Source organism: Bos indicus x Bos taurus, chromosome 9 (assembly GCF_003369695.1).
Source record: "Bos indicus x Bos taurus breed Angus x Brahman F1 hybrid chromosome 9, Bos_hybrid_MaternalHap_v2.0, whole genome shotgun sequence".
Lineage (NCBI taxonomy): Eukaryota > Metazoa > Chordata > Mammalia > Artiodactyla > Bovidae > Bos > Bos indicus x Bos taurus.
The window spans coordinates 103,180,733-103,202,424 of NC_040084.1; the positions used below are offsets into that span (position 1 = coordinate 103,180,733).

The 21,692-nt window shown below is 54.1% G+C and overlaps 1 long non-coding RNA gene across 6 annotated transcripts; it reads right to left on the reverse strand.

The window, feature by feature from the left end:
• Positions 1–16,502: 16,502 nt before the first annotated feature.
• On the reverse strand, positions 16,503–21,035 carry LOC113898693. 6 transcript variants are annotated; one of them, XR_003512729.1, is made up of 4 exons: positions 20,481–20,708; positions 20,349–20,389; positions 19,897–20,068; positions 19,188–19,721 (listed from the first exon to the last, which is right to left on the reverse strand). It is a non-coding gene; the product is annotated as an uncharacterized LOC113898693 (long non-coding RNA). The 6 variants fall into 6 exon arrangements; XR_003512730.1 differs by adding an exon at positions 16,503–18,896 and having other exon boundaries at positions 19,290–19,721; positions 19,897–20,702; XR_003512726.1 differs by adding an exon at positions 20,923–21,035 and having other exon boundaries at positions 19,897–20,590.
• Positions 21,036–21,692: the final 657 nt, after the last annotated feature.

Sequence of the window (21,692 nt, forward strand, 5' to 3'; positions counted from 1 at the left end):
ACATCTTTAAGAATGGTCCAAGCACTGGGCTTTAATCAGCACTGAAAAGTGAAAGAAGTAAAAGTGAAGTCGCTCAGTTGTGTCCGACTCTTTGCAACCCCATGGACTGTAGCCCACCAGGCTCCTCCGTCCGTGGGGTTTTCCAGGCAAGAGTACTGGAGTGAGTTGCCATTGCCTTCTCTAGGAGATTTTACAAACCCGGGATTGAACCCGGGTCTCCTGCATTGTAGGCTAACGCTTTACCCTCTGAGCCACCACGGAAGTCAAGAGCTTTGTGAAGTCCTCCAGTGGAAGCCGTCCGTGGCCGCTAGAGATGCCAGCCACAACCCGGAGACCCTGGGCCACAGGATGGCCCCGGCCTTTGGGGAGGATGGTGGGATGGCTCCCGGGTCGGAGCGTTGGGCTGTGGGCTGGGGAGGGCGCTCTCTACCCCCCTAGAACAAGCAGAGTGTGGGCTGGCTGGGCCTGGGAGAGGGCACCACGAGTTGTGTTCCCCTCCAGCCAGCAGGAGGACTCTGCGGTGAGCAAGTGCATCTCCAGCCACCCGCATGTGGCCTGTGCTAACACTGCCTTGGCTGGGAAGGCGCCTGCAGAGCCTGGCACCAGCACGGTGACGTCTTCCCTCCCAAGGGGTTCCCTTGGGGCAGGTGGCAGAGGGAGAGAATCCCGGGACACCTACCCAGGACCCTCCCTGGGGATTGTGTGCACGGGAGCCGGGCCCGCCAACAGGCCCACTCCTGCCCCTCTGTCCACGGTGAAGACGGACGTTTCATTCTAGGGTAGAATGATTTGGGTCTGACGTGTTTACTTCTGAAATAGTTGAGCGATAGTGTACAAGGCAATAGCCTTCAGTCTGCGTGCCCCCTACCTCCAGAGTCAGGAGGGGCTGGAGCAGTGGGTGGTCGGAGTGAAGTCAGAGCGAAGGGGCCTTCCACGACCTGCAGGACTGCAGTCTCGGCTTCCTTGGCTGCAGTGGGGGCTGATCAGAGTCAACAGGGGCACCCCAGCCCCCATGCACACACTCACACACATGCATGTACACACACACTCACACACATGCATGTACACACACACACACTCACACACACACACGCACACACACACACACACATGCACACACACCCCGGATTTCAGCGTTCACCCATTTCTGTAAATATTCCCACTATGGGCAAAACCGAGGGGCCCACATGGCATCAGTCTAGCGGCCGCCCCTCTGAGATGCCTCCGTTGGCTGGTCCCCGCTGGTCCTGGCTGGTCCCGGCCTGGCCCCTGCGCCCAAGGACTGGGCCTGCGCTGAAGGTCCTCACCTTCCTCCATCTCAGCGAGGTCAGGAGGGGCCTGGTGGCGTGTTCTCAGGTGAGGCGTCCTGGCCTCGTCTCGCCCACGCCGCCGTGGTCCGTTCAGGTGGACAGCAGGACCTCGCCATTTTTAGGTCTGGGAGGAGGAGCCACAGACGCTGCCTTGTGGCCCGACCTGCAGTGACCCCCTTGAGCACAGCAGTGACATTTAGAAAGAAGGAAGCTGATGTCAAGTATTCCCTGCCCCTGGCTCTTTCTCCAAAGGCCCTTTAGGAACCTCCTTGAGGCTCCCTGGTGGGTCTCTGCTAAGGCCCCCGGCCCTCCCCCGCCACCCCTCCCCCACCTCTCCCCGCCCCTCCCCCACCGCTCCCCCTCTCCACCACCCCCTGTCCATCTCCCACCCCGCCCATCCCCACCTCCACTGCCCCCCCTCCCCTTCCCTCCCCCATGTCCCCGCCCTTCCCCCACCTCCCCTCCCTCACCACTCCCCCCCCACTCCTCCACCACTGCCCTCTCCCCTCCCCCTCCCCGCCCCTCCCCCCACCCTCCAGGCAGCACTCCTGCATTTAACCTGAGGGTCTCCCGGACCCATGACAGATGTGCGCTGTTTTCTGTTTAGTTGGGAGGGAAGCCTGGGGACCCCGTGGCCCTGGAGGGAGAGCCAGGTAGACGCCAGCCTGGGGACCCAGCCTGCTCCTCACCTGGCTGCGACCCTGCGGGCAAGAAAGAGGAAGCACACTTTCTGGTTCTTGTGTGTCTGGAGGAAAAGACAGCTGCTGCTTGACAGTCTGGACTCCAGGCCCTGCTCGGTCCACTGTCCCTGGGATTTCTTGGTGCAGATTAACATGTCTTTGTCCAACCTGCCTGACTGCACCCCAGCACTCTAACCTCCCGTCTCCCTGCTCAACTACGTTTAAGAACCTCTGTAAATACCCATCAGCCAGGGTGAGAACAGAGAAGAAAGCAGGGATGACAGCTTCTTTCCGGCTGCAGAAACCCTAGAGGGCAGCTGGGGACAGTGACTGGAACTCCGCTTGGGGACTGTGAGGAGGAGGCCTGTGGCACCTCATATTCTGGACGCACCTCCAAAATGAGTCTGTGTGTTGCAGATGAGAAAACTGTAAGACTCTATGGAAATGCACGATTATATCCTGGCCCAAGGCAGGTAAGCAGTCCTGGTAACCAAAAGCAAGTGACTAGGCCGCGAAGCCACTCCTCCTCTGCCCCTGGAGGACCGGGGCAAAGGAGACCCTTCTTCTCATTGTAAACTTGACATTTTAAGCAGCATCAGGCTGTTCCTACATTATGGTAAGTGACCCTTGGAGGAGGGCATGACAACCCACTTCAGTGTCCTTGCCTGGAGAATCCGCATGGATAAGACGAGCCTGGTGGACTTCAGTCCGTGGGGTCGCAAAGAGTCAGACGCGACTAAGCACAGCACATAGTAAGTGATACAAACCCTGCTTCATAACGCTACTAAGAAAAGGACCGGCTTATTCTGACCATGGTTTGTTTTTAAAAGATTAACAAGCAAACAAAAGTAGCATCACAAATGGTCACAGGCAGCTCTATGTTGTTGCCAAGAACCCCTGGAAGGGCCAACTTGGGACTGAACTTTGGCTATGATCATCATAGATCATCAACAGCGGCCCCAGGATGGTTCTTCAGCATTGCTAGACGTGGGTTTCCGGATGCATAGAGTGTGAACCTCAATTCTTCCCAGAGTCATCAGGAAGGCAAGCGGACACATGGGCAGGGAGCCTGTAGCCCAGGAGCTGGAGGACGGGAACCGCAGTTTGCATTCTCAGGAGATTGCTCTGGGGGGACTTTCCTGCTTGACGCACAAGCAGCAGCTCTTGGGTATTTGCTGCTAAGTCGCTTCAGTCGTGTCCGACTCTGTGCGACCCCATAGACTGCAGCCCACCAGGCTCCACTGTCCCTGGGATTCTCCAAGAAAAACACTGGAGTGGGTTGCCATTTCCTTCTCCAATGCATGAAAGTGAAAAGTGAAAGTGAAGTCGCACATTCGTGTCTGACTCTTCGCGACCCCATGGACTGAAGCCCACCAGGCTCCTCCGTCCCTGGGATTTTCCAGGTGAGAGTACTGGAGTGGGGTGCCATGGGGTATTTAGGGCTTCATAAAACCCTCTCCGCCTCTGCGGAGAACATTTACTCATCTAATCAAACCTGAAACCTCAGCAAAGGCCGATTCTGGTGATTAAGAGCTAAAGCACCATCTTGCTTTGCGAGTTTCCCGTTGCTCTGTATACAAAGGTCAAGGTCAGTGTTGAGCTCTCAGCCCAGATGACCCAGCAGGGTGTCCGCGGTGAGAAATGTATCAAACTCTCGGTCTTGTTCTTTCCTAAATATGCCCCCAAGCCCATTAAATGACCTCCTTTCATCACGACCAGTGTGTGGAGAATGAAGACGCCCAGGGGGGCAGTTCTGAAAACTCACCATCTGCACTTACTGGGGACAAAGAGGGCTCCTTTGTGAGCAGCAGCAGGTCCAAGGAGGTACGTCATGAGATCACGGCACAGAGCTGGCTTGCCACAGATACTGAGTCTGGAGTCATGTCTCCAGGCCAGGATGGGGGCCCCGGGGCTGTGTCCACCCACCTCCATTCCCTGGAAGTCAGGGTCCCCGATTGCCCTTGAGGGGAACAGCTTGGCTGGTTCTGGGTGTTGCTGTATACTCTATCACGAGGGCCTTCTGCCAAGCCTGTCCTTGAGTCCTGGGACCTTCAACCCGAGTCTTGAATAACTCTTCGCAGACACAGTGAAAGTATGTCGAAAGTGATTTGTGAGTCTGTTTGAACTCACATTCCTGTGTTCTGCTGCTTGCTGTGGGCAATAATTTTCTGATATATTCTTATGAACAGAGTTTATATTAAAAGTGGCTATTTCACTTTTGAGACATGAAGTGGTGATTTCATTAAGGGCTTTTATTGTGTCTTACTAACTTGCAAATTTTCTCCAGTTGCATTTGCACACAGAACTTTATAAATATAAAGAGAATTCCTTATTTGCCATTTTAAAAAAAGATCTGAAGCAGTAGATTTGAGTAGATAGCATAGTTTTTATATATGTGTGTACCATCATGAGGAGTTTTGTTAAAGCTTCCACTGGAGGAGTTTTCTGATCCTTACTTGTGATGTGAACTGTGCTTTCAATGATTTGCAAACTTATCCAGCATCTTCAAACAGGTGAGTGGAGGACGCACGAGATTCTGCATGTGGAATGCAGGCGTTTCCTAGGTCATGAACTTGCAAGACTGTGTTTAGAGACTTCTCTTTTGTCTTTGTGGTTTAGTCACTGAGTCGTGTCTGACTTTTGGCGACCCCACGGACTGTAGCCCACCAGGCTTCTCTGTCCATGGGATTCTCCAGGCAAGAATACGGGAGTGGGCTGCCATTTCCTCCTCCAGTGTATCTTCCCTTCCCGGGGATCAAACCTGCGTCTCCTGCTTCTCAGGCGAGTTCTTTACTGCTGAGCCACCTGGGAAGTCTTTACCCAAATGAAGTAAAGCCTCCTCCACCTTGAATTCCTAGTAGATGAGGATTTTAACCCTTTTGTACTCTTCAGGGCAACCATTCTATAAATAAAAATCAGCTTATCCTCTGGGATAGAAGTAAGATTTCACTGCTGACCTGTGTGTCTGAGCACACGTGGCTGCAGGCAGCTCTTGCCTTGACATCCATCTGGATGGGACCCCGTCTTGGTACCTGGAAGATGGCTTAATAAGAAGTAAAGCAGGTAAATCCCTGATGCTGGGAAAGATTGGGGGCAAAAGGAAGAGGGCATCAGAGGGTGAGATGGCTGGACAGCATCACCACTGATGCCATGAGCATGAACTTGGGCAAACTCTGGGAGACAGTGAAGGACAGGGAGGCCTAGCGTGCTGCAGCTCGTGGGGTCGCAAAGAGTCGGACAAGACTGGGTGACTGAACAACAGCAGCGGAGCAGGTGCCTGAAGACACTGAGACACCGCGCTTCGTTGCAGGGAATCTGTTTCTTCCAAGCTTACCCTCACGTCTTTGCAAAATGCAATGGGGAGGAGAGCAGAAGTAACCAAAGTGCATGAGGCTCATCTCAAAGACCCTGTTTGTTTCCAGGACAAGTTTCCTTTCATGATGAAGCTTGCGGGTTGTAAATAAGGTATGTGTATGGCTTCTCTCCCCATGAGGAGTTTGGAGGAGGGAGCTTTTCTGTAGTAAAAAGAGTAAAATGGCATCATAATTTCAGCAAAATTAAGGAGGTAAGTAAAACAAACACATCTTATGCTATGCACTTTTCTGGAAATTTCCTTTTTTGTTAATGCTGAGACTCAGTAACTAAATGCTGAAATGGTCCTGGGTGATCCTGAGAAAAAGTAGAGATTGGAGACATGCAATTTATCTATTATGGCTGGGGTTTAAAATATTGACTTTTAAAAATTAGATTATACATAAAAAATATTTGTGAATCATATGACCAAGAAGGGGTTAATATCCAAAGTGGATTAAACAGCTCATACAACTCAGCATCAAAAACATTTTTTTAATGGGCAGAAAATTTGAATGGACATTTTTTCCAAAGAAGACATACAGATGGGCTGACAGGCACGTGAGAATATGCTCGACATTGCTAATCACCAGGGAAATGCAGATCAAAGCACGACGAGACATCCTCTCACACCTGTGAGAATAATGATCATCAAAGAGACCATAAGTAACAAACTCTGGGGAGGATGTGGATGAAAGGGAGCCTCTGTTCACTGCTGGTGGGAATGTAAGCTAGCGCGGCCACTGAGGAAAACAGCACTGAGGCTTCTGAAAAATCTACAGGTAGAACTAACAAGATCTAGCAGTTCCGCTCCTGGTTACATACATCCAAAAGAAACAAAAAGCTCCTAAAAAGACACATGCGTCCAAATACTCAGAGTAGCATTATTTACAGTAACCACGATATGAAAGCAACGTAAGAGCTCATCAGTGGATGAATGGATAAAGAAGATGTGTATATATACACACGCACAGTGGGGTAGTCCTCAGCCACAGTAAAGAATGAAACAATGCCATTGGTAGCAACATGGATGGGCTTGGAGGCTATTACGCTAAGTGAAAAGTCAGAAAGACAGATACTGTATGGAATCGTCTACATGTGGATTCTACAGAGGGCAGCAAGTGAATACAGCAGAAAAGGAACAGACACAGACGCAGAGGACAATCTGGTGTCACTGTGGAGAGCGGGGAGGAGGAGGGGCAAGACAGGCGTTGGGGATTAGAGGTACCAGTTGCTACGTGTAAAATAAGCTACAAGGATACAGGGCACGGCACGGAGAACACAGCCAATGTATTACAGCAAGTGTCAACGGAGCACCCTTAAGAGGTACAGGGCACGGCACGGAGAACACAGCCAATGTATTACAGCAACTGTCAACGGAGCACCCTTAAGAATTTGTGAGTCGCTTTGTTGTATGCCTGTGACTCACATAATACTGTGCACCAACTATACTTCAACATACAAAATAATAAAGTAATTGAAAAAGTTAGAGTATACGTTAAATGCTTTTTAATTTTTAAAATGTTCAATGTCTAGAGTATTAGCATATTTCTAGGTATACATTTCTAGGTATACCTTCCTAAACTATACCCGTCATTTAAATTCATCGTAATATCAGCTACTTAAATCATAGTCTAATTTCATTTACTATGGCCTCTTTGTTTGTCTATTACATGCCTCTCTGGAATTATATTTATGATTTAACATTTTTGTTATAGGAAAGAAGTCGCGCTGGTCAATGGCGGGCTGTCAGAAGAACTCTAAAGCAGGCATTTACGATGAACAAGGTCAGCGAGGCAGACTGTTGAAAAGCAGGCATTTATGATAAAAAGGTCAGCGAGGCAGACTGTTGCATAATTTCTGGGCCAGAACCTTGGCAGCGCTTTTGCAATTATGAGATGAAATTACTGCACATCTTGTTCTTTGCATTTTCTTTTTTGACATTTATTAGGACAGTGGACATGTGTTTGACATCATTATTTCGTGCTTTTTCTGTGCATTATTTTAGGCTTATTATTTTGTGTCATAAGTACATATCGTTGCTATTTCACAAAAACAAAGCACAATCAGTTCAAAATCAGAAAGTTAACAGCGTTTCCACACAGCACGGGTGGCATGTTGCAGTGACGTGAAGCCTGGAGGGAAAGGCTGGGGCAGTGGGAGGAGTCAGCCGGCGCAAGGAGGGAGTCCGGGCTGTGGGCTTCGGGAAACACGCAGAGGCGGTGGTGGGGGGTGGCCTGTGTGCGGAAACCCTATCCCCGGGTGACAGTCAATGAGCGAGGTGGCGAGGCTGAGAGGGTGAAGCCCCCATGGATGATGTCAGGGCCCTTTCAAGGGGACCGTGCACAGCTCCCCAGCCCCTTCCTCTACCAGGGGGCATGGGTCTGTGAACCAGGAGGGGGTTCCCGCTTGCGTCTCCCCACTCAGTGATCTTGGACGTCCAGCCTGCAGGACTGTGAGAAGTCCATGTCCTCTGTTGGCAAGCCCCCTGTGTGTGGCCTCCTCTCAGGGCACTGACTGAGACAGGAGGTGGAAGTGGAGGGCTGGCGAGAGAGCGGCCAGTGCTCTTGGGACCGAGTGTTTTCCTGGAAAACCAAGCAGTGGAGAGGCTTGAGATGGACCTGCACAGCACGGGGGCGACACCAGAGCGGGCAACATTCAGGGCAGCTCCGCTGAGCAGTGTGTGTGTGTGTGTCCATGTAGGTGTGTGTGCTCGTGTGTGTACACGCATGTGTGAGTGCACATGCATGTGTGCTCGTGTGTTCATGTGTGTGCATGCATGTGTGCACTTGCACGTGAGTGCATGTGGATGTGTGCACATGTGTGTTTGTATGTGTACGTGTGTGTGGTGTGTGTGGTGTGTACACACGTATCTGCATGTGTGGTCTCATGTATGTGTGCATGTGTGTGTTTGTAGTATATACATACATATGTGCATGTGTGTGCACTCATGTATGTGTGTGTTTATAGTTCTGTGTGTGTGTGTTCATGTATGTGTCCATGCAGGTGTGTGTGCTCGTGTGTGTACACGCATGTGTGGTGTGTATACACACGTATGTGCATGTGTGGTCTTGTGTGTGCACACATGTGTGTTCATGTGTGCGTGTTGTATACATATATATGTGCATATGTGTGCACTCGTGTATGTGTGTGTTTATAGTTCTGTGTGTGTGTTCGTGTGTGTGTATAGTATATATGCATGTATGTGCACTCTTGTATGTATGTGTTTATAGTTCTATGTGTGTATGTGTGTTCATGTATGTGTCCATGCAGGTGTGTGTGCTCGTGTGTGTACACGCATGTGTGAGTACACATGCACGTGTGGTGTGTATACACACGTATGTGCATGTGTGGTCTCATGTGGTCTCGTGTGTGTTTGTGTGTGCATGTTGTATACATACATATGTGCATGTGTGTGCACTCGTGTATGTGTGTGTTTATAGTTCTCTGTGTGTGTTCATGTATGTGTCCATGCAGGTGTGTGTGCTCGTGTGTGTACATGCATGTGTGGTGTGTATACACACGTATGTGCATGTGTGGTCTCGTGTGTGCACACACGTGTATTTGTATGTTCATGTTGTATACATGCATGTGTGCATGTGTGTGCACTCATGTATGTGTGTGTTTATAGTTCTGTGTGTGTGTGGTGTGTGCATGTGTGTGTAGTATAGACGTGCATATGTATATGTGTGTGCTCATGCATGTGTGTATGTGTAGTTTCGTGTGTGCATGTGTATTTCTGACACCAGAAGCTTTCCCATCAGTGAACCCAGATCCCACTGCCTCTGGAAGGACAGTGGAAGGGCCTCCCTGGGTCTGCACACAGCTGCCATTGTTCCAAGAGGGCCTGTCAGGACAGCTGTACGCAGCCTGGATGCTCCAGGGTGGGACAGAGAAGACATGATGGGTGGCTTGGAAGCAAACCCTGATGACCTTAGGAGAAGGGTCCTCAGGAGGGGTCTGGGAGACCCTACCTTCTCATCAGCACTCAGGCCCCCGCCGCCTGTCAATGGTCAGATTGATTCACTGTGAGGATGAACCATCCCACCCTCCAGCCTCTGCCCTGCCAGCCTCTTCCACCATGATCTGGTCCAAGCTGCAGGAGGGCTTTCTTCCTGGGGGCCTTCTGGGGTCCCCCAGGTCCAGCTTCCCTTTCCCCCAGAGTGAACTTGCCAGCACCTGCCTTCTGTCCCAGCTGGGCTCAGCTGGGGTTAAATCTGCCTTTGGTCTCACAGTTGCCTCCCGACTGTCTGTGTTTTGAAGTCCCGGGTCCCAGCATCGTCTGCGGGTTAGGGGGTCTGTGGCTCAGCTGGTAAAGAGTCTGACTGCAATGTAGGAGACCCCAGCTCAATTCCTGGGTTGGGAAGATCCGCTGGAGAAGGGCTAGGCTACCCACTCCAGGATTCTTGGTCCTCCCTGGTAGCTCAGGTGGTAAAGAATCTGCCTCCAATATGGGAGACCTGGGTTCTATCCCTGGGCTGGGAAGATCTGCTGGAGAAGGGAAGGGCTACTCACTCCAATATCCTGGCCTGAAGAGTTGCATGGACTGTATAGTCCCTGGGATCACAAAGAGCCGGACACTACTGAGCCACTTTCCCTTTCCCTTTCAACCCCCAAAGCAGAGAGCAGACAGCTGACCATCTCGTGCCAAGGGAGGACACCCCACGGCCCATGTGTCCAGTCAGTCTCAGATCTGTTGTCCTCACTTGCCCTCCAGTCCCCTCTGTCCCTCCTTGGTGATGAGGAAGGTCCCCAAGAGCACAGACGGGAAGGCCAGGCAGCTGGCGGGAAGGGGCTCTGGGAGGTCAGGCTCCCAGGAGCTGGCTGTTGAGCTCAGGGTACGAGAGCAAAGCTGACGGGCGACTCTCATGGGAAGAGCTTGAGTCTGAGCCTCGTGGGGAAGTGAGGTTTCAGGAACTCTCCCGGGGGCTTAAGGGGTATGGAGGTGGGGGAGCCAAGGGAGGGGTGAGATGGGGGATCCAGGCCAGAGCCCCCAACACGGGGGCAGGAGGGCTCCTCCCCGCAGGGCCCGCCTCCTGCAGCAACGGGAGCATCTCAGGTGGACCGTCCACGCCGGGTCACCGCTGACGCGTGTCTGCACCCCACTTCTTGCCCCGGGCCCCGAGTCCCTCCAGGGTCACTGTTCTACTGACCGCCTCTGCTCCTGGGGCTGGAGCCTTTGCTCAGAAACCCGTCTGCTGCTGAAGTGTTTGGAGGGCAGAATGCCCTCCAGGTTCCATTCCCTCACAGGAATGGCAAGCTAAGCTTTCACCCTCAAAGGTGACCTTTCCACTGAAGCTGTGGCTTTGGAAGGCATCCACCACATATCTGAGAGCAATGTCAGGGCGGCTCCTCCGGTGTGGCCTCACCCCCAGGAAACCTGGGCCAGCCTTGCGGGGGTGTTGGGTGGGAGACTCTGGCTGGGCCTGGGAGGGCTGCATGCTGGGTTTTCATCTTCTCCAAGTATTTACAAAACCAAAATCTCCTTTAATCTCACAGCACAGCCTGCGACTCCACCGGGCCACATGGGGACCGGCTCCTCTCTGGGAAGGGGGTGCCAGTGCGGCCGTGTCACCGGGTCCCGGGCGGCGGCAGGAGGAACCCCACACACCAGTCGGTGGGGTCTCCAAACCCTGTATTTGGTGCCCGGGTTAGCTTTTGTGTTAATTTGCATGGTTTTGACTGAAGTCATCTGGCAATATTGAAGCCCAGAACAAAATCAGCGATTTCATCTGACATTATTGCGTGTAGGTTCATGAGGTTTTGTGGTTTCTTCATCAAGCATGTAGTTAAATGCTACAAAATGAAACCATAAAAACCTTGTCTAGGAAAAATTCTTGTCTCTCCAGAGGCGCCAAATGCACTCTAAGCTGAACGGCTGGGGAGGCTGGAAAAGTTAGTCTTGAATCAGCAAACCCCATGAGACAAGACATGACATCCAGCAATTAGATTGCTTTTAATAATTTAAAATTTTGAAATAAAAATAAACTTGGAAAAGAGGGCTGGTACAAAAAAACAGTGTCCTTCTGAATATCCCAGACACCCTGAAGGTCAGATGTTGAATCACAGCTTTGACCAAGATCCATGAGATCATCTGAAGTTAAAGAAATAAGTCAGCCCTTTCCTCAAAGACAGCAAGGCTCGGACGCCGGGGTCCCAGCTCCCGCCGCCCGGAGCTCTGTGGCTGGTGTGCCTGTGTCTGCAACGCAGACTCCTGCAGTTTAAACATTTCCTTGTGTAATGAAAAGTGTTTACTCGTTATTGATGATGAAGATATCTATAGCCCCTGAATTCTAGGACCTCTCCCTCTGCGTCTCCTCTGTGAGTCACTATGCCGCAGGAAGATAAGTTTCTGGTGCGCTGGAAGCCACAGTGTGGGGGGTGGTGGGGAGTGGGGTGGTGGGGGGCGGGCGGTGAGAGTTCTGCTGAGTCAGCGGATTTCTGGCCGGCACGTTCCACTCCGGCCCTGGGCAGTGGGGGAGGGGGGCGAAGCTCTCCTCCCCTCGGGAGCTTACACGCTAGTAATAAAGGACAAACGTCACGGACAAGATACATCGGTGCTGGTGAGAACCACCCGCGAAGGCAGGGATGTGGGGGCAGGGTGCCATCTTACACAGGTACCAGGGCTGCACCCCGCTCCCCACACACCCCCACGCCTGCCCCAGATGGCAGTGCCACATTCCTGCAACTCCTGGCGGAGACCTGCTCCAGGCAGAGGGATGACCTGTGCAAAGGCCCCGGGGCAGGGCAAGCCTGGCTCCACCAGAGCCCAGTGTGACTGATGGGATGTGGCAGGCAGAGAGAGTCCCGAGACCCGCAGGAGGAGCCTTGCTGGGGTGAGGGGCCCTCGTGGTCTCTGCAGGACAGGCTGGCCAGGGCGGCTCTGCCTGCAGGGCTCATGAGCGGGCCTGGCCCAGGAGGGAGCCCAGCACAGCCGCCCTGCCTTGCGATCTCTTGAGAAAGTGACACTTGGAGAAGATCCAGGCTTCAGCACCCAGATGGTCGTGGTTTTCTGAGTGGAGGAAACCGTTGCCCAGGACACACGTCAGGGGTCCACAGACATCCCGTCTGCTTGGTCCCCGAGGCCCCCCAGGACACCCTCCCTCCCCCGGGGGAGGAGGGGTGCAAGGGGAGCCAAGCTCCATGCTTTTAGTTCTCATGGAAAGGAGACCTTGAAGACACCAGGTTTGGGGATAAATACGTTCTGAAATTTCAGAACAGGTAAAGATCTATGTTCCAAACGCCCTTCCAATCTCTGCAAACAGATGCGGCTTCGTGGAGCTGTGGGATGTCGCCGGGGTATGGGGAGGGACTTGGACCACAAGGACAGAGCGGGTAACGTGCGTTGCTTTCTAGCAGCTTCTTCCCAGCGTGGGCAGCTGCGCTCCTGGAGACCTGGGGCTGGGGAAGCACACGCCAGGGGACAGTGAGTCCCAGGGGCGAGGCGGCCTGGCTGCGGCTAGGGACGGGCCTGACTCCGATCTGGCCCCGCGACGCCTGGGCCTATGCCCCTCACGTGTCTTTCAGGCAGCAACTTGAGAGCAAAGTGCCAGGACAGACACAGGTGTGCCCTCGGGATAGAGTCCTCGAGCCGGCTGTCACAGACGCCCTGGGACCTGCCAGGGCCTTGACGGCCTGAAGACTTTCCTGTGATGCGTCTGCTGGAGAGGACAGGCCTCCTCCTCCCTTTACACTCAGCCCGGCTCGTGACCACCCTGCGTGGTTCGGGGGGAACACAGACCGTGCGTCCTGAGGCAGCGTCGTGTCCCTCGGGGAGGAGCTGCCCATGCAGCTGGGAGCCGTACCACGCCGCCAGGAGGAGGAGAGAGGTGGCTGAAAGAGACGGGGCTAAGGGCTCCTCAGGGACCAGCCTGCCTCTGAAGCAGGAAGAGGAGAGTCTCCGGGTGCCGGCCGGGCTGCAGAGGCCGGAGGAAAGCCGTCCCGCCGAGGCCCGTCATCCCTGGCGAGCAGAAAAGCCTCGTGGCCGGAGGCGCGGTTTCCTACCGGCTTCTAGTCTCTTCCTGCTTTGCTCATTGCATCATGAACTACAGCTTTTCATTTCCAAGACCATCCCAGGCTTTGCATTTTCTGTCTGCACAGTTTCCTAGAGGGAAACATTCTCTTCTTCCCTCGAGGCTACTCCAGACAACTGAGACCTCAGTCACCGTCCTCCGCGGACCCTGTGAGTTCGGCTGCCAAGCGTGTCCATTCCGCCCCCGAGCCCTCCTGCCGTGTCACCTAGATCAGAGCGACATCCACCGCCGACTCTTCACGGCCACGTAGCAGAGTAAAGGACAGAGCAGATATTTGTGGTTGGCAGAATGTTAAACTCGTGCTGCTGGACATCTTAGAAGCCAACTACATGAAGATCAAATCCCAGAATAAAAAAACAACTCTGAAAACCATCAGTCCCAGTGTTTCTCAAACATCTTAGCCACGATATCCTCTCTCCAAGCTAAATCCAAGGGGAAAGCCCAGGGGAGGCACTGTTGAGAGGGGGTGGGGCTGGATGCCCCCACATGCTCTCTGCCCCCCACCCCGAGCACCCCCGGCCCGCAGAGGCCCCAGGATTTGGAGGAGCAGTTTTCAACCATCGCTTACAGTTCAAGCCGTGCTAGGACCGTGCCCAGTGAGCGCCTGACTACACAAAATCACCTCTGCAAGCAGCGGTGAGCCTCCTTGGCTTGGTCCTGTGCTCACCACTGGGCAGGAAGGAAAGTGAGGCTTCCTGGCCACGTGTGGGTGACGTTCTGCAGGATGGCCGTGGTGGTGTGGTTCAGTTCTAGGGACGGAGGGACAGGCCAGGTCTTGGTGACTGCAGAATGTCACCGCCCTAATTCACCTTTCTAAGCTTCTGCGTTTACACAGAAAGTGTGAGGCTCAGGCGGTAAGTGGTTTGCGCTTGTTAATGATGTTGATGATGGAGATGACAAGGAGAGAGCTTCAGACGAGTTTATTCTCTTTCCCACACTGTGCGTGGCGGGCCCCCCGGAGGAGCATTGGACGGTGTGCCCCATGCCAGCCGCCACAGACTCACAGAGAGCTGTACCCGAGAGCTGAACCTGGGGAGCCGAGGTTTCAGAGCCTGTAACTCCCTTGTGTGACACAGTTATTTTAAATCAGATGTGAAACATGAAGGAGGCACATAAAATTCTATTTTTAAAACTGAGAACCCTGGTTTTCACTTTGAAGTTTTGATTTTTTTTAACTGTATTGATTTAGGGGTGTTTGAGAATACTTCTAAATTATAATGGGACAATTAAAAAAAAGTGTGAATGAAAATACATTTTGATAGAAAAGGACCAGAGACAGTGTTCTCTTGGCCCCTAGATACACAGCTCTCAACCCCTGAATCTCAGAAAACCACCTTTCTCCAGGAAGTTGAAGAACCAGCCTGGAATTCAAAACAACCAAGATTTATTTGCCCACATTTTCAAGATAGTTCAGTTGTCTACTTGTACCTAAAATCCTTTTTCAGTGATGAGTGGCTGCATGACAGGGATCAGAGTCTGAGCATTTTCTTTTTATGGAGTAATGGGGGTGGGGGAAGTGAGGGTCTCACCATTTTGCAGACACTGACCCACTGACCAAAGCCAGCCCTCTGGCGTTCCCTCCGGCTCTCCCAGCCAGCTCCAGTCTCAGCATTCTGCGTTGAGAGGATGGAAGCCCTTCAGAGGGAAATGACAAAACCCCTTGGACATCGACACTGGAGAGGTCAGCGGGTCCCTGTGGACTGAGGCGCCCCGGACGCCCCGAGACAGACTCGGGCTCCAAGCCCATGGGGACGTTCCAGCTGCTCACTGAAGCTGGAGCACCGTCCTGGAGCCGGGGCAGTGCTGAGGGAGGGGAGGGCTGGCTGGACGGAGAGTGGACGCCAGCCCCACTGCTGAGTGCGCCCCTCCGGGAGCCCTGGCTGCTCCAGGCGTCCCCGTGCGCTCTGCCTTCCGTGCACGCAGGGACTGGGACACCTGCAGGCCAGCTCTGAGACGAGGGTCCTGAAGGTCCGGGAGGGCTCCCCGACCAGCGCTGCCACTCAGCCCCAAGGCGCACGGCCCTCAGGCGACACTTAAACGCAACAGAAAAGCGCTTCGAGATGGCTCCAGAGCCCCTTTTCCGCTGATTTTTCCCAACTTGGCTTCCACCGCGTGGGATCCGGGCCCTTTCGTTCCCAGGCGGTCCTAGAATGTGCGTGTCCTGAAGAGCCATCAAAGGCAAAGCTGTTCTGATTGGTTCCCCATCTTTTGTGGCTGTCAGAAAATAACCTGTATTTATTTTGAAATAATGCTTCCTGCCTTTTTGTTCTATATAAATATAATTTCTATTTACTGTAGAGAATTAAGAAAATACAGGAGGGTGTATGGAAGAAATTTAAATGACTTATGTTTGTGCCACCCAGAGAGTACTTGGGTTAGCATCTCGGTCGTTCTCTCTCAGGTTTTACGTGTGTGTGTTTATACACGGGAGGTTATTCACGTTAAGACTGTTCGCTTTTCACTCAGTGCTGTGTATGAGCAGTGCAGCCCCATCTGTGATCACCCTGTAATAGGGAGGCCTGCTCCTCTGTTGAACTTGAAAGTTTCCATCTTTTAATATGACAGGGAATGCTGTGGCAAGCTCTGTGTGCAACTCCCCAAAACGGGTGGTCATTTTCTCAAATCCTGAAAGTGTTATGGGGTCAAAGGCCACAAGTCAGACGTTCTTGCCCAAAAGTTTGAACTCGATATCTCACACAAATTGCTGATAAGGTGAACATTTCAGCTCCTTTGCATAATTTTGTCCTCTATGAGAGGTGAAACATTACAAAACAAACGTGCTTCCTGCTGTGATATTTTTCCTTGTTTTTAATGGAAGTTCAGACCGCTCCGGGAGAGGCGTGTGCAGGACTCGGGAGGCTTGCTGAGACTGTGGCTGGAGGGCAGGGCCATTGCACACGTGTTGGGATCCAGCTAGGTCTCCCAGAAAGGCATGTGCGGTGGGAACCTCAGAGCCCAGAAACACGGCCTTATTTGGAAATGGGGCCTTTGCAGAGGGAGTCAAGTTAGGGTGAGGTTGTCAGGGTGGCCAATACCCAAAACAGGGCTTCCCAGGTGGCTCCGTGGTAAAGAAGCTGCTGCCAATGCAGAAGATGCGGGCTCGACCCTTGGGTTGGGAAGACCGCCTAGAGCAGGAAATGCCAAGCCACTCCAGTATTCTTCCTGGAGAAGCCCATGGACAAGGAACCTGGTGGACTGTGGTCCACGGGGTGGAAACGAGCGGGCACGACTAAGCAGTTAAGCACACAACCCACGGCGACCTCTATCCTTGTAAACAGAGGTGTGGATGCAGGGACGGAGAAGCCACGTGAAGATGGAGGCGGAGACGGGCTCAGGCGTCCACGGGGGCCCCAGAGTCACTGACACTGCCCGGAACTGCAGGAGGTGAGGGAAGAAGCGACTGGCCGGGCCCCCAGCCTCTGACCTCCAGGGAGAACACATGGCCTGGTTCATGGTCCCTGGTTCCCACCCCAGACGCTTGGGCTGCAAGCCCTGTCACTTCCGGGACCCCAGTCCCTGGGGGGAGTGGGCATCTTCTCCCGGCTCTTAGCACAATGCTGTGGACCCAGGCCTTTCCTCCAGCTGCTGGCCTGGCACCCCTTCCTGTGGGGCTCTTGGGTGGCAGGTGTGCTGGGAGGCCTGTCCTCCTCTGGATACAGGCGTCACTCAGAGGCTTCAGGGGAAATACCTTGGATCATGTTTTGAGCGTAGTCCTCAGGCCTCTTTGATGCAAGGAAGCTTGAGGCCAGCCCTCGGGGTCACACGGGGGAACGGGCATGGGAGGGTCCCCGGGGTGTGTCCCGCTGGAGTGCACACGCCGAGGCTCAGGGGAGGAACCTGCCCTGGCACACACAGCATGCAGCGGGGACTCCCGGGCTGTGTCCCTTTCAGAGTTGGTCAGAGAGTTGGTCAGTCCCAGGATAGGGTCCACAGGCATCACCCACTGCTGCCCAGCGGGGTCCTTCTGCAACTTGAGGTGGCGCCCGCTCCCCCGGGGGCCCACGCCAGCCTTGCCGGCCACCAGCACACTTTTCACAGCTCCCCTTCCCTGAACCTGCTGGGCGCATAATTGCTTCCGAGGGTCCCCGACTGATGGAGAAGCTGAAACACCTCCCAATCCCCAGCCCCCTTCTTGGGTCCCAGAGGACAGCAGAGACGTCCCACAGGGTCAGGCTCTTGGGAGTGGACGCTCCGCAGAGATGGACAAAGCCTGGGGACACAGGGAGGGAACCAAAGGACCACGTCCTCCTGCACTGGACACTCATTTGGGGTCAAAATGTTCCAACGGGTGCGTCCGTTGAGAGCATTGTGGAAGCAACCCCTGGAGGGCAGGTGCGTGTCCGGGGCTGGGGTCCCAGAGCCCGGCCCGAGTGCGTCTCCCCGCACCCTGCCCTGCCTCCTGCCGCTAAGCTTGGTTCCTAAGGTAGATCCAAAACAAGAGCGGGTCTAAAATGCTGGGCTTTTTTCTATTAAAAATTCCGCTTCTTAAACAAAATAGTGCAGGCTTCTAATCTCTTCTCCTAAACCCGTCTTTGAGAGATTAATTAACATGGATGTAGTCTTGACAACCAGGCAACTCCTCCTGGACCAGTGGGGCGGCAGTCAGCTGTCCTCACGCCTTCGAGCCCTCAGACAAATGGGACTGGGGAGAGCGGACGTTTCCAGAAGGATCCTCCCACCCGCTTCCCACTGGCGTCCATCGCTGCTTTCAAATGCCCCGTGAACTCCAGCCCTGAAGACACTTTTCCTCCTTTCTTCTATTTACTGTATTATCATCACTATCCTTTTCCTACCAGAAAAGGAGGTCATCACCTTTGTCCTACCAATCAAAGGTTTTGGAGAAATCGTTTTCTGTGTGGAAACGACAGAGAATTGCCTGGAATGGTGCGTTTACTTTGCAGGACCGTCCGGGCAGCCTTCCCTCCAGAGGGCACAGGTCATCCTCTGAGAGCCCCGGCGGGGGCAGCACGCCTGTAGCAAGCACAGAGCAGGCATCCCCTTTTGGAGGCAGTCAGGCTGCTGGTGAGCCGCCATCACGGCCCAGGCACCAGGGCCATCTTCGTCCATCGAGCGTATTTCTGACAGGCACCAGCAGCCTGGTACAGTCCCCCAGGGGCAGCTGACAGTGACCGCTGCCCTGTGGCCAGGGGCCTGCACCCACGGGCACCCCGGAGGGGCAGGTCGAGCACCCCACACCTCGCTGACCCCAGGCAGACCCCCCTCGCCTCCTAGCACCTTGTGGGGGGAGCCGAGGTGCCAACTGAGATCCCACGTGAAGGAGACCCTCGTCGGGGGTCCTGTGGGGTCCCCCACAGGCACAGGTGGGGGCCCCGCACAGGCGCAGATGCTGGAAGCGAGTCCCCAGGTGACTGGTCTGCCATGAAGGCACGAGGGGATCGTGGCCACAGCAGCGTCTCCAGTCTACGGCAGGCCTGGAAAGGGGTCCTAACACACCCTCAGACACGACCAGGCTCATCAGAGAGGGCCCCGGTGCGCTCCGAGCAGGACAGCATTCCTGTTGCCTGATTAAAGGAATTTTCTTTTGTGAATTAAACCACACTACACAAACCCCAAATTGTGCTGGTAACAGCCACACATGCAGTCACTCTCAGAACGCTGGGGGCCACGAAGCTGGACCCAGACCACCCGGGATTTTAGCAGCTTCTGTGCCTCTGTGGGGACCGCCAGTTCCTCTGGGGGGGATTCGGAGAGCCATGGGAACGGTTACAAGAAAAGCTCGCTTCCCCGCTGTTTTCCATAATTGCTCCTCCTCAACCCAATATGATTTAAGTGGAAAAAAGCAAACACACCCATTTCAGCGGCCCTTTCCCCCCACTCCTTTAATATTTCTTCTTCTGTGTAGAGTCAATCAAGGCCAACTGTGGGTGATGACTGGGCAGTGGGGTCCGGCTCACCTGGGGCCCTGGGAGGGGAGGGCCCGGCCCGAGGGAGCAGCTCCAAAGCGAGAAGTGGGGGAACCGCACGCGGGGGCCGAGTTTCTATCTCTTCTTCTTTAAACACCCCTGCAAGTGTTTGTCATCTCAACAGAACCATCCCTGCAAGTAGACTCGTTGAGCTTGTTAGAAAATGGGAGTCAGAGATGCCGGCGCTTGGTCTCACCTTGAGCTGACGGCCCCTCCTGGTTCATGGAGGCAGACCCCGCCTCAGTGGTCTGGGTGACCTTGTGAAGGGCACGAGGCTTGTTCCTGACGGACGTCCCCCCTCGGCGCTGGGAGGGGTGAAGGCCTGGGGTCGGAGTGGTCTCTACGGCAGAATCACTTGGAGAAGAGTTTCAGGCTGTGCCGAGAGGGCGAGTTTTGTCATTTCCCGTGCAGTCCTGCAGGGCCCTGGAGATGGGGTCCAGGGGTTAGCCTGTCCTGCGTGCGCTCAGAGGCTCCCAGAGGCCAACCCGGGCCTGGGGCTTGGACTAAATAGAAGGGGTGCGGAGGGGGTCTGCAGACAGCTGTGGGGAGGGTTGGTGGGCGGTCAGGGCCGCCCCTAAGGAGCGGCAGGGGGACTCACCTGCTGAGCCAGGACGAGCCTGGCTCCACCTGGAAGGGACTGAGGCGGGGACACCGGTCAGCACGTCCTCACTCCCATCCAGCTGGGGCGAGTCGGGGGTGTGCAGGGCAGGTCTTCAGAACAGCAGGCAGTGGGGCTTGGCCAGAAGGGGCTCCTGAGCCGCACAAGCTGCCTGTCAGTTTACAAAAGCCACGCTAAGTCTAGCTCCTGGGGTTAATTCGCGCGTTCTCTCTCCTCCTCTGTCTCTGTCTCCAGCAACATAGGGCTTGCTTGTCCTCCTCCTCCCCGGGAGTGTGTGTGGGATGCTGCGTGCCTTGCTGTTGTGTGGGGTGGGCGGGAGGAGCAGCTGAATCACCCCTTGCTTTCAGGGAGGATCACCAGGCTCTGAGCCCCCAGTGCCCATCCACTCCTGAGAGCTGTAATTGCAAACCACACTGAGAGTTCGAGGTCACCTGTGGTCACTGCGCAGTCCGCTCCGAGTCTGTGGGGCATCCTGCGGGGCGGGACCCGGAGGCCAGTGAGAAACACAGAGTTGTCTCCTCCAGCCTCACCTCTCCAGGTGTTCAAAAGCACACTTCACGTACGTTTAGGCATGTCGTCCTTGAGAATCTCTGCCTGGGCCGTCCTTGATGAGCGCAGCTTCTGTGATGTTGTCTCTCCTTGTGACAAAGCCGACGATCATCAGAAAGATGTGCTGAAAAGGCAGAGAGAAGAGAGGGTGGTTAAGACAGTCACGGGAAAGCAAGCTAGATGACCAGAAGCTCAGCAGGAAATGAGCCGCTTCCTGGGACGTTCAGACGGCCGTGGCTGCTTTCGTCACCAGCCGATCTGAGATAAACTCGAAACAAAATACTGTAGGATATTTTGAAATCACTTCTGGAATTGGTTAGATCTGACAAGACAATTTTACAATCATCTTAAAAGGTTATAAACATAGAAGACACATTAAGCAGAATTCCTCTTCTGCAAAGACCCGCAAGGCCATCGCACCCACCACCTTGGTCAGAACGAGACAGAGGTCAGAACCTGTATGAGGAGGCAGGGACCCAGAGACACTGCTCGTCAGACAGGAGCCACAGCACAGGCCGCTCTGGAGACGAGCGCCTGGGTCTGAGGCCCGAGGAGCTGCCCCTGGGAGGCTGGGTCGGCGGCTCTGACCGGTGACCAGTGACCAAGGCTGCAGTGTGGGAGGGGCCTCTCGGCCACACCCCGCTTCCCAGGGGAGGCCCTGCTCTCAGCGCTTCCCTTGGGGACCGCTCCTCCCCGAGTGCCACGCACATCTGGGTCCTGCCACCTGGCCCAGAAGGCGCTGGGTCCAGCCTTTTCTGATCTTGGTGGACAACTCAGTTCTCTATCTCTGGTAGGGACCCAACTTACCCATCACTCCCGAGGGTTTTCGGAGTTTCGTGGAGGTGGGAACTTGCTGTATTTATTTTAACAGGGATTTATTGAGATGAGAAAGAGGAGAAATGTCATGGTTGCTGTTTTCCTGATTTAAAGAAGAGGCAGAGAAGTTAGCATTTCCTGCTGATTGCCTTCAGAACTAGACCAGACAACACCCTAGCTCAGCCCTCTCTGAGCTCCCACAAAACACAGCATTCTAGAAACCTCCATTGAAATGCATGGGCTCAAAAGATGTCTGCCTTTTGTAACTCAAAATAAGTGACAGTCAATGAGAAACTCTTGTGTGGACTTTAGTCTTAACTGAGTGGGTTAGTTGCTCAGTGTCCGATGCTTTGCGACTCCATGGACTACAGCCCGCCAGGCCCCTCTGTCCATGGGATTTCCCAGGCAAG